This window comes from Lolium rigidum, chromosome 1 (genome assembly GCF_022539505.1).
Source record: "Lolium rigidum isolate FL_2022 chromosome 1, APGP_CSIRO_Lrig_0.1, whole genome shotgun sequence".
In the NCBI taxonomy this organism is placed as follows: Eukaryota; Viridiplantae; Streptophyta; class Magnoliopsida; order Poales; family Poaceae; genus Lolium; species Lolium rigidum.
The window spans coordinates 30,020,057-30,033,107 of NC_061508.1; the positions used below are offsets into that span (position 1 = coordinate 30,020,057).

Sequence of the window (13,051 nt, forward strand, 5' to 3'; positions counted from 1 at the left end):
GAAAACCCTGCCTGCTGCATGCGATGGTGAACGGCTGAGATATGCGTGCGCGACGCGCACCTGCGCTAAAAGTCCAGTCTCATATCATAAACTCTATTGTATTTTCAGCTTCGCCGGCCTGGCGTTGTCAAGCGGCGTATATGGTGAGCGACGGGGTTCTTCATAATGCTTGGGTCAGGGACATCGTGGGCGAGCTCTCTGTGAACGCAGTCGTGCAGTTCCTCCAACATGTGGAACGCGGTGGGTGCCGTGCCGCTTGGTGACGGCGACAAAAAGTTCACTTAGAAGTGGACGGAGGATGGCATGCTCACGTCGAGGTCTGCATATATACCGAGTGTTCTTCCATGGCACTACTGCGCTACCCGATGCAGTTCACGTGTGGAACTCCTTTGCCCCCCTACAAATTCAGGTTCCACACTTGGTTGTCTCCTTCAGTTGCGGCGTAGCCTCCCCTCTCCCACGTTTTGTGCATGCTCTGCGATGCCGCTGACAAGACGTCGGATCACCTGGCGTTACTGCTCGCTCCATTTAGGTGGGGTTCTCTCGGCGTGCTGGCTTGGGACCCCCTGCTCCCACCAAGGATAGTTGGCTTCCCACCAAGCGGCCCAGCGTGGTTGATCACCTCTCTCGGGCAGATGCTAGAGTTGCAAACTCTGCTATCATGCTCATCTTGAGGTCGCTTTGGATTGAGCAATATGCTAGGGTGTTCAAGGGCACCGCAACTCCTGCCGGTTTAGTGCCTGCTGGTGTTATGCACGAGTGGAGCCTTTGGCTATCATGTAGGCGTGAACCGGGGAGAGATGTGCCTGGCTACCGTGTGGTGCCAATGTGCCATGGTGGTGGGGTTCTGGTCCTACGGGGAATGTAAACAATCTTATTTTGTAAGCTTAATGAAATGACACACAGATCTAATGTAGGTTCTCAAAACAAGATTAAAAATAAAATTTGAAATTTAAATTTGGCAGGGCCGCGCGAACGCGTATGCCCTCTGGCACAAATTACGACATCCACTCTCCCACAAGGGGAGATGGTATATCAACATGCTCACTAAGTGCAATGTGAGCCATTGATCTAGGCCATGAGTATTTTTGATCACCCAATAACCCCGTCCACGTAAGTGATTTTTCAAGTCGTCCTACCCCTGGTAGTAATCTGTCTTGCCGACGTCGATCTTCTCAGACTTCCCGTATGGGACTAAGGGCGACTTCTTTTGGACTTATGCTTATTCATAAGCTGGCTTATGGAAAACTCTGGGGGAAAACTGCAGTGAGGAGAAGCTTGTAGAATCTGTTTGGAGACTTCTTTTAAGCTTTTAGAAGTTTGGCTTATTTCATAGGTTGAGTTGTGAAATATCTGTATTGCCTTAAATTAGAAATGTTTCAGTGCACCGGCTTGGTCATCGAGTTTGATGGCGTCCACAACCCACTGCAGCGGAGCAGGCGGGATAGGCGCCAGCGAGGTCTCCGCACGCGTGGGAGGAGCCGGCGAGGTCGCCGCGCATGGGGGAGGTGGAGGTGGCGAGGTCGCCGGCGAACCTGCGGGGTTGGCGCTCCATAGGAGAGGCGGGCCGCGGCTTGGCAACCAGAGGGAAAAGCGGTGCGGGCGGGGGAGGCTCCGCCGAGGTCGCCGCGTGCGGGGGAGGTTCCGTTGAGGTTGTCGCGGGCGGGGAAGGCGCCGGCAGCGAGGGCGGCGACGAGGTCGCCGGTGGACCTGCGAGGTTGGCGTTCCAGAGTAGAGGCGGGCCGCGGCTTGTCGACCAGAGGGAAAAGCGGAGCGGGCGGGGGAGGCTCCGTCGAGGTCTCCGCGGGCGGGGGAGGCGCCGGCGTTGAGGGCAGGGGCGGCGAGGTCGTCGGCGGCGCCGGAAGGAACCCTATCCAGAGTCCATTCTCGCTCGATGCGGGAGAAAAGGGAACCAGTTGCTTTTTTCTGGGGATGGCATTTGATGTAATATGCAATGATAAAGAGGGGCACCTGCTTGTACCTGTTCGCGGAGCGTAGCCAGAAGCTCGGGAAACGCCCTCCACCCAGTTTCTGAAAATGCACTACGCTGGGCTTCTCGGTACAAATAAGCGCGGTTGGGATTGGAGACTTCTTTTGGGCTTCTCTGGTTTGGCACCTATAAGCAGCTCCATAAGCCCAAAAGAAGTCCCCCTAAACCAAACTCAAACAACGGGTCATAATATCTCCTGGCACGGCCATTTAAAAAAGGCTGATGGAATTAAGGGCCTAGCCCATATGATGTCTATTGTGGCCGGCCTAGTAGCCCATTAACACATTTAAGAGACGCAAACCCCTTCATCCCTGTCTGATATGGACCTTAACCCAAGACGGTGTCTCCAACCCCAAGACGTCAGTCCTTTTTCTGCTTGCTGGCCAAGGTCAGTTTACTGAATCCCTTCCAAACACCAACCCAATCTCCATTCCTTGATGGGAAATGAGCAAGACCATATGTTTATCAAAAATATATATAGCCCCGTGGTTATTTTTTTTTAAGTGACTAGAACTTCTATCAACTACTATTCTAGCACACAGCTGTGCCATGTGTTTATTCTATTCTTCAGGTATTCCTTTGAATAACTCATCTTTTCAGGTAAGACAATTTTCAGATCTTCTTAGTCAGCCTATCTGCTCCTATAATCGTAACGCAATCATCACTCTAAGAAACAATCTCTTGCAATTTGCAAAGCACCTGCTGGCTACAACTTAAGATAGAAGATATTCATTTCATGTAACAAGTCTGGCGGCACCATTTCATTTCATATAATTTCATTTCTATTATTTTTAAGAATACATTTAATTACAGAGAGAATAGTATGTCCAGGAGACGCAATGTATAACACGGAGTGTCGCGTTCGTGATTTTACACCAAGGGTGGCGGTGAACCCGGCGGCTTCGCACTGGCCGTCCTCTTGTTCGGCAGCGGCGACGGCGGGTACCTTGTCTTCTGAAGCCCCAGAGACCGCCTAGGCACAGCCTTCTCGCCGCCGTCGTAGCCTTCCACAGAGACCTGCCGTAGCTTGGCGTCACCTCCTGCGTGATCTGCTCATCTCGTGCGTCTCAGGCTCTCAGCTCGTAGCAAAATAGCATGCTGGAAGAATCTCCGAGCATCCTAAATTCATAAAATTAACGACGCACAAACAGCACGCAGAGTTACGTACCTGCAAGGAGACGCGAGGAGCACGTCGGGGTCGTGCAAGAGCCCAGGATGAGCCCGGCTATGAGCAACCATGCGAGCACCCTGCGATTCATGGCGGCGCGGGGAGGCGACGACTTGCTTGCCCTGAAGTCTGGACTGAACGGGTATGTTATACACTCACGGAGCTGGAAGGGTCACAAATGTGTCTAATCCTCGTCAACCAGGGCAGTATATATACATCGGCGTGATAAGGTTCATCCAATCGCCAGCGCCGATCAGAAAAACCAAGCCGATGACAATACCAGCTAGTACAAGTTGTCAATGGCCTGTTAGCGGCTGCTCCGCGGTAATGGAGTGAGTATCCACGATTAGTTTTCCTCAGTTTAGGATCGCTGGCTTATGATGTTGGATCCACCCACCCGTGCATCGTTTGACTTGGGCGAGCGTTTCTTAACTTAAGCAGAAGATGCTCCCCTCCACCTCGAACTGAAACACTACCCACTTGCTGCTGCATATAGAACAAAGGTTTTGCCGCCGCTTCTGTTGGTACGGACAAAAGTGCAATAATATTAGTTTCTCTTCCTACATATGGTGGACACTTTTGCGTCGTGATATATAATCGCCACATTGGTGCAAGGTCCTAAGTGAGATCTAACTTAAATTCGGCTCGACCAATAATCCAGCCTCTCGTGTTAAGTTGTATATACTGCCAACATGGCGGACCTCGAGCTGCGCTGTCTGCTCCTACCGCGGGCAGGAGCCAGGGGATGTGCATGCATGGCAGGCTGCCGACCATCCGCATGAGTGAGCTGCCTTGATCATGATCTGCTACCGGTCCTAACGAAATCAGTGAATCTGGCCGACTTTTACCCCCTAGTTTGACTTTCTGATGTCAATAACCCCATTTCTAATACGGAGTAATATCAATTGATGATTTTTTGTTACACTTTATCCCTCGTAAAATATTGCGAGCATTGTGTTGTCGTGGCGTGCCATGTAAGCAGTTTTCTTCCTACTAGTTTGACTTTGATGTTAATCACCCCATTTCTAACTATACTATTTAATAAAAAAATCATTTTATCCCTTGTAAAATATCGTGAGCGTCGTGTCGACGTGGCGTGCCATGTAGGGGGTTTTCTTCCTATTAGTTTGGTCTTCTTCCCTTAGACCATATATTCGGGGTCAAAATCAACCAGGGCCTACATGCCCCACATAAGATGGGTGTGCATTGGATAGAAGCGACGGACGATTTTACTAACTCATGTTGTGGCAATAGTGATAATTGGGCACCATATCGAATGGAGGCGGTTGGAGGAGTATGTGACAATGAGCTTATCGAGGGTATACCAAATAGGTAGGCTCAATGCGTGAAGATGTTCTAACATGTTGAGTGGCCCACATGCAGATATGTTAGCCGACACATCAGGCGACCCAAGCCTGCTAGATAAAATGAAGGCCCAACTATTAGAGGTATAACTAGATCCATGAGGAGCCTGCCGGCTAGACACAACTTGAAGTACACGACACGTCAGACTTGCCGGTTTGGCATACGACTCTTGTCCCTTACGCACTCGGAACACCTTGTAAGGCATAGATCAGCTAAGCCTATTTAAAGCCAACATCAAGGCACCCTAAGGACAAGACACACAAACAATATGTGATCTTCCGCAGTAAGGTAAAAGACCCTAGGTGGATTGTGTGTGCAATCTCGCACTTGAAACATGCGTCTCCACCTCCCCTCTCTTACCTCCCCGTTAACCACCCTATATCGCTTGTACCATGAATTTTCCACTACATGGTGGTTAGGTCGAAGACATGGAAGTGGGGGAGGGCGCCCTTGGGGAGATTCACGTCCAGTTCAAGGAGCAAAGCACCCACCACCGTTGTCGACCGACCTTTGGAAGCTGTCACTGTTGAATCGCTAATCATATGCGAGGGCGAGTGAGGAGATTAGATGGTGCAGTGGACGGGAGTGCGAGTGACTGATCCCACTCGTTCTGCTGCATTGAGGTGTGGTAGAATCAATGGGGTGTGGTGGAACTGGTGCTGCTCGGGTGCTATATATGGCGGATAAGGCGCTGCAGTGCATGTGCACTTATACCACTTTGCACGATATAAAAAAGACCGATAGGATTAAAAGTTTAAAACACCTACTCCTTCCATTTGGGATTATATAATGCAACGCGTATCTCTAGGTTGTTAATTTGATCAATATAAAATTAATTGTACAACATGAAATTTATATCATTAGAAAGTACAACATGTAAACTTTCTAACGATACATATTTCGAAATATATATACCTTGTATTACGTTGGTTAAATTTGTGTCCAAACACCATGAGCCAAAACCCATGCTATTTGTGTCCACCATAACTACCTATATGTGGTATTTTTCTGTCATTCCAAAGTAAATTGCTTGCGTGCTACCTTTAAAATTTCATTCCTTTGTCTTTGCAATATATAGCTTATGGGAAAATAGCTTAAAAACTATTGTGGTGATGAATATGTAGCTATGTGTTTTAGTTCTTATAAGTTGCTTGTTGAGCGGTAACCATGTTTCTGGGGACGCCATCAACTTTTTACACCTTTGTTGAATATCATGTGAGTTGCTATGCATGTTAGTCTTGTCTGAAGTAAGTGTGATTTATCATGATCAAATGGTTTGAGTATGCATATGTTAGAGAAGAACATTGGGCCGCTAACCAAAGCCATGTATCATGGTGGAAGTTTTCAGTTTGGACATTCATCCTCAATCTCTTATGAGAATATTATCTGTTGTTGATTGATTATGCATTAAAGAGGAGTCCATTATCTGTTTTATATGTTGTTCCGGTATGGATGTCCTAAGTTGAGATTATTCAAAAACGACAAATCAAATGTGATTTATCTCCTTGGACCTTTGTACAGGCGGCATAGAGGTACCCCTTTGTGACACTTGGTTGAAACATATGTTATGCAATGATAATCTATGTAAATCCAAGCTAATTAGGACAAGGTGCGGGCACTATTAGTATTCTATGTATGAGGCTTACAACTTGTAGGAAGTATTATGCATAACACATATGAATTATTAATACCGTTGACAAAATTGTTTCTATGTTTTCAAAATAAAAGCTCTAGCACAAAAATAGTAATCCATGTTTCCTTCTGCGAAAGAGCCATTCTTTTACTTTATGTTGAGTCAGTTTACCTACTTCTTTCTATCTTAGAAGCAAACACTTGTGTCAACTGTGTGCATTGATTCTTACATGTTTACTTATTGCACTTGTTATATTACTCTATGTTGACAAATATCCATGAGATATACATGTTACAAGTTGAAAGCAACTGCTGAAACTTAATCATCCTTTGTGTTGCTTCAATGCCTTCTACTTTGAATCTATTGCTTTATGAGTTAGCTCTTATGCAAGTCTTTTTGATACTTGTCTTGAAAGTACTATTCATGAAAAGTTTTGCTATATGATTCAGTTGTTTAGTCATTATCTCTTTGTTAGCAATCTATTGCTTCGAATCACTCCATTCATCTCATATGCTTTACAATAATGTTGATCAAGATTATGTTGGTAGCATGTCACTTCAGAAATTATTGTTGTTATCGTTTACCTACTCGAGGGCGAGTAGGAACTAAGCTTGGGGATGCTTGATACGTCTCCAACTTATCTATAGTTTCTTATGTTCCATGCTACTTTTATGACAATACTCACACGTTTTATACATACTTTACATCATTATTATGCATTTTTCGGCACTAACCTATTAACAAGATGCCGAAGCGCCAGTTGCTGTTTTCTGCTGTTTTTGGTTTCAGAAATCCTACAAAGGAAATATTCTTGGAATTGGACGAAATCAACGCCCAGGGTCTTATTTTTCCACGGAGCTTCCAGAAGACCGAAGAGCATACGAGGTGGGGCAACGAGGCGCCCACACCACAGGGCCGTGCGGCCAGGGTGGGGCCCGCACTGCCTTATGGTGTGGGGCCCTCGTGCCTCCACCGACCCAGCCCTTCCGCCTACTTAAACTCTCCGTCGCGAAAACCCTATTAACGAGAGCCACGATACGGAAATGCTTCCAGAGACGCCGCCGCCGCCAATCCCATCTCGGGGGATTCAGGAGATCGCCTCCGACACCCTGCCGGAGAGGGGAATCATCACCGGAGGGCTCTACATCACCATGCCCGCCTCCGGATGGATGCGTGAGTAGTTCATCCTTGGACTATGGGTCCATAGCAGTAGCTAGATGGTTGTCTTCTCCTCTTGTGCTATCATGTTTAGATCTTGTGAGCTGCCTAACATGATCAAGATCATCTATTTGTAATGCTACATGTTGTGTTTGGTGGGATCCGATGAATATAGAATACTATGTCAAGTTGATTATTGATCTATCATATATGTGTTGTTTATGTTCTTGCATGCTCTCCGTTGCTAGTAGAGGCTCTGACCAAGTTGATACTTGTAACTCCAAGAGGGAGTATTTATGCTCGATAGTGGGTTCTTGCCTCCATTGAATGCGGGACGGTGACGAGAAAGTTCTAAGGTTGTGGATGTGCTTGTTGCCACTAGGGATAAAACATCGATGCTTTGTCTAAGGATATTTGTGTTGATTACATTACGCACCATACTTAATGCAATTGTCCGTTGTTTGCAACTTAATGCTTGGAAGGGGTGCGGATGCTAACCTGAAGGTGGCCTATTTAGGCATAGATGCATGCTGGATGGCGGTCTATGTTCTTTGTCGTAATGCCCTGATTAAATCTCATAGTGATCATCATGATATGTATTGAATCTTTATTTGTCAATTGCCCACTTGTAATTTATTCACCCAACATGTTATTTATCTTATTGGAGAGACACTACTAGTGAACTGTGGACCCCGGTCCATTCTTTTACATCTGAAATACAATCTACTGCAATCTCTGTTCTTTGTTGTTCTTTGCAAACAAACATCATTCTCCACACCATACGTTTAATCCTTTGTTTTCAGCAAGCCGGTGAGATTGACAACCTCACTGTTACGTTGGGGCAAATTATTTTGATTGTGTTGTGCAGGTTCCACGTTGGTGCCGGAATCTCTGGTGTTGCGCCGCACTACACTCCTTCACCAACAACCTTCACGTGGCCCTTGACTCCTACTGGTTCGATAAACCTTGGTTTCATACTGAGAGAAACTTGCTTCTATATGCATCACACCTTCCACTTGGGGTTCCCAACGGACGTGTGCTTCACACGTTATCAGCCCGTTTCAGAAAGACTGAGGGATAAGGGCCCAGCTCATCTGTCTATTGTGGCCTAGTAGCCCATTAACACATTGAAGAGACGCAAACCCCTAAGGGCGTTCCTATACACCGACCAGGTCAACGCGTACCACGCGCCGCACATCCCGCGCGGTACGGGCCGGCCCAGTTCAGGTGTTGGCCGGTTCTTTTTCTGTTCTGTTTTTTCTCTTTTCTGCTTTTTTTCTTTTCTGTTTCTTTTTCTTTTAGGATTCAAAAAATATGAAAATTCAAACAAATGATGAAAAAAAGTTTAAATTTGAAAAATGCTCAAATCTGAAAATTGTTCATATTTTAAAATTGTTCAAATCTAAAAATTGTTCAAATTTTAAAAAGATTCATACCTAAAAAATATTCAAAATTTGGAACTTGTTTAAATCTGAAATATCTTCATTGTTTGAAAATGTTCAAATTTGAAATTGTTCATATTATTTTTTTAAAAAAATATTGAAATGTTCGTTTTTGTTCATATTCAAAAAATGTTCATATTTTGAAAAAAGATCGGATTTTGAAAGTATTTCAAATTTTAAAATGTTTGGATTTTAAGGAAAAGTTTTAGAAAATGAATTTGTAAATAAAAAAAATTTAAAAAGAAAAGAAACAACAGAAAAAGGAAAAAAACGCATTACCTGATGTTGGGCCGTGGCCCAGCTAGCTACCCAGGTCGGTGTCGAGGAGCTCCCAACCCCTAATCCCTGTCTGACGGGAACGCCTAACCATCACCCCTTAGCGATGTTTTATAACCATCGCTAAGGGGAACCCGTTGATGGGCCTGGCCCATTAGTCGGTTATTTCAAAAAAATTCTAGATTCGAAAATTTGCTTAGATTCAAATTTGCCTATATTCGAAATTTGCTTAGATTTAAAAATTACCCAGATTTGAAATTTGCTCAGATGTGAAATTTGCTAACATTAAAAATTTGCTTACTTCAAAAATTTGTTTGAATTTAAATTTGCTTAACTTTAAATTTTGCTCCACTTTTAAATTTGGAAAAAAATAAAAAGAAAAATAAAAAAAACGATGAAAAACCGAAAGAAAACCAAAACCCAAGAAAACCAGAAAAACCCAACAAAAACCGGCAAAAATCTTGGCCTACAGCCTCCCAGCAGGTTAATGAGCCGCGGCCCAAAATCGCCCACGGGTGAAACCACGCGGACGATGGTTGGTAACCATCACCCGTGGGCGATGAATAGGCTTTTCCCTGTCTGACATGGACCATAACCCAAGACAGTCTCCTGTAATCGTAAGACACTCATCACTCTAAGAAACAATCTCTTGCAAAGCACCTGCAGGCTACAACTTACAGATAGAGATATTCATATTTTGCAAGTCCAGTTCATGTAACAAGTCTGGCGGCACCATTTCATTTCATTTCTTTTTTTCTTTTTAAGAAGACATTTAATTACAGAGAGAATAGCATGTCCACGAGACGCAATGTAACACGGAGTGTCGCGTTCGTGATTACACCAAGGGTGGCGGTGAACCCGGCATCGTACTGGCCGCCCTCTTGTTCGGCATCGGGGGCGGCGGGTACCTTGTCTTCTGAAGCCCCAGAGACCGCCTAGACACAGCCTTCTCGTCGCCGTCATAGCCCTCCTCAGAGACCTGCCGTAGCTTCGCGTCACCTCCTGCGTGATCTGCGCATCTCGTGTGTCTCAGCTCATAGCGGAATAGCATGTCGGAAGAATCTCCGAGGATCCTAAATTCATAAAATTAACGACGCCCAAACAGCACTCAGAGTTACGTACCTGCGAGGAGACGCGATGAGCATGTCGGGATCGTACAAGATCCCAGGACGAGCCCGGCTACGAGCAACCATGCGAGCACCCTTCGATTCATGGCGACACGGCGCGGCGGCGTGGGGAGGCGACGACTTGCTTGCTCTGGTGTCTGAACTGAACGGGTACGTTATACACTCACGGAGTTGGAAGCGTCACAAATGTGTCCAATCCTCGTCAACCAGGGCAGTATATATACATCGGCGTGATGAGGGCCATCCAACCGCCGGCGCCGATCAGGAAACCTAGCCGATGAGGCGATGACAATACCGGTTACAGGTTGTCAATTGCTTGTTAGCGGCTGCGCCGCTGTAATGGAGTATCTACGATTAGTTTTCTTCAGTTTAGGGCTGCTGGCTTACGATGTTGGATCCACCCACCCGTGCATCGTTTGACTTGGGCGAACGTTTCTTAAGTTAAGCCGAAGATGCTCACCTCCACCTCGAACTGAAGCACTACCCACTTGCTGCTTCATATAGAACAAGGGCTTTGCCGCCGCTTGTGTCGGTACGGACAAAAGTGCAATATTATTGGTTTCTCTTCCTACATATGGTGGACTTTTGCGTGGTGATATATAATCGCCAATTGGTGCAAGGTCCTAAGTGAAATCTAACTTAAATCCGGCTCGACCAATAATCCAGCCTCGTGTTAAGTTGTATACTGCCAACATGGCGGATCTCGAGCTGCGCTGTCTGCTCCTACCGGCGTGCAGCAGCCAGGGGATGTGCATGCATGGTTGGCTGCCGACCATCCGCATGAGTGGGCTGCCTTGATCATGATCTGCTACCGGTCCTAACGAAATCAGTGAATCCGGCCGGCTTTTACCCCTAGTTTGACTTTCGGATGTTAATCACCCCATTTCTAATTATACCAGTTAATTTAATAATAAAAAAATCATATTTTATCCCTTGTAAAATACTGTGAGCTCTGTGTCGACGTGGCGTGCCATGTGGGGGGTTTTCTTCCTACTAGTTTGGTCTTCTTCCCTCAAACCATCCGGGGTCAATATCAACTAGGGTCTACATACCCCACGTAAGATGGGTGTGCGTTGGATAGAAGCGACGAGCAATTTTACTGACTCGTGTTGTGGCAATAGCGATAATTCGGCACCATGTCGAATGGAGGCGGTGGAAGGAGCACGTGACAATGAGCTTATCAAGGGTATACCAAATAGGTAGGCCCACTGGTATAAAAAAGGCCATCGGTCGCGGTTCGCAACTGCTATTGGTCGCGGTTGCGCAACCGCGACCAACTAAGCGCGACTAAAGGCCCCCCCCTTAGTCGCGGTTCCTTACGAACCGCGACTAAAGGCGCCTCCACATGGCCGCCAGCAGTCCTTCGGGGCGGAGGACCTTTAGTCGCGGTTCTCCTGGCCAACCGCGACTAAAGGCCGCCGCAGGTTTAGGGTTTTCGCCCCTCCCCCCTAAACCTGGTTTGTTTTTAATTTGTATTGTTTTATTTTCTTTTGTGTTTTATTTTAATTTTGAAGGAGTTTCACATATTCTACGGGTACTACATACATGCATATGAATGTACAATTTCAAACAAATTTGAAATTAGAACCAAAAAGAATTCAAGAGGAATATACAATATATATTCAATATCGGATGACCATATACAATTTTGAACAAGTTTCCATACATAATTTAGTGCATATAAAGTTCTACGTCCTCTACATAGTGTTCTCCTCTAGGATCGATGACTTCCCTCGCGAACCATCCAGCTAGTTCCTCTTGAAGTGGTCGGAAGCGAGCTTCTAGACTAAGCGTCGTCCGGAGGTTATTCCTCTTGATGTTGTTCTCAGACGGCTGCCGCTCAGTGGTGTATCTCCGGATCCTCTCACAAACATAGCATCCACATAGATTGGTCCCCGGTGGCTGAATATCCCCAGTCGCAGTCTTTGCCCTTTTAAATTGTAGCTCTTTTTTTAATTCACCGACCTTTTGATCTACGAACCGTCTCCAAACCCTACGAGTCAAAGAAAATTAAATGAACAAGAGAGTTATTAATTAGTTACTTGATATTAGGAAATGATGAACGAAAAAGGCCGATCGATATAGAGCGCAAACGAATGAAAATAATTACTTTTGCATCATTTTTCTCATGTCGGCCCAATGCTTCGGATCCATATTCAGAGAGTCGTGGACGAGAACTGTGGAGTTCTGAATTCGAATTACTAGCAGAATCCGGTGGAACCTGCGGACACGATACATGCACGATCATGCATAACTCATCGATTAGCCACATACCATGCATGGAGTAAACAAAAGAGAATGTGCTCAAGACAGAAACACTCACCCAAAATGGTAAGGAAATAGAATATCACTTTTGAGTTCCTGTTTTATAAGAAACCGCCACAGGTCATCCTCCACGTCGGCGGGGTGGTGTTCTAACACATATGAATTAACGATTTGTGGGTCAATGAACTCAACATCATGGATGCGCCTTATTCGCATTTCCCGCTTCTTCATTCTGCATAATAGCGTACACAATAAGATAGTTAGGACAATATATATATTTATAGTGCAGGCAATGAAGGAGATGGGGTAGAAATTAATAAATCACTTACAGAACATAGCAACTGATGATAGATTTTTCGAGCTCGCGCAGATTGAACAGCTGGAACAATTCACTCCGATGAATTGTTATATAGTAATGTTTGAAGTGATGCTTGATGTCTACTTCCCCCTCCTTTTCCTGTAGACAGTGTTGGGCCTCCAAGTGCAGAGGTTTGTAGAACAGCAGCAAGTTTTCCCTTAAGTGGATCACCCAAGGTTTATCGAACTCAGGGAGGAAGAGGTCAAAGATATCCCTCTCATGCAACCCTGCAACCACAAAGCAAGAAGTCTCTTGTGTCCCCAACACAC

The 13,051-nt window shown here is 45.6% G+C and overlaps 1 non-coding gene across 1 annotated transcript; it reads right to left on the minus strand.

The window, feature by feature from the left end:
* Nucleotides 1-962: 962 nt before the first annotated feature.
* Nucleotides 963-1,121, minus strand: LOC124685597. The gene has a single exon (XR_006997578.1). It is a non-coding gene; the product is annotated as a U1 spliceosomal RNA (small nuclear RNA).
* Nucleotides 1,122-13,051: the final 11,930 nt, after the last annotated feature.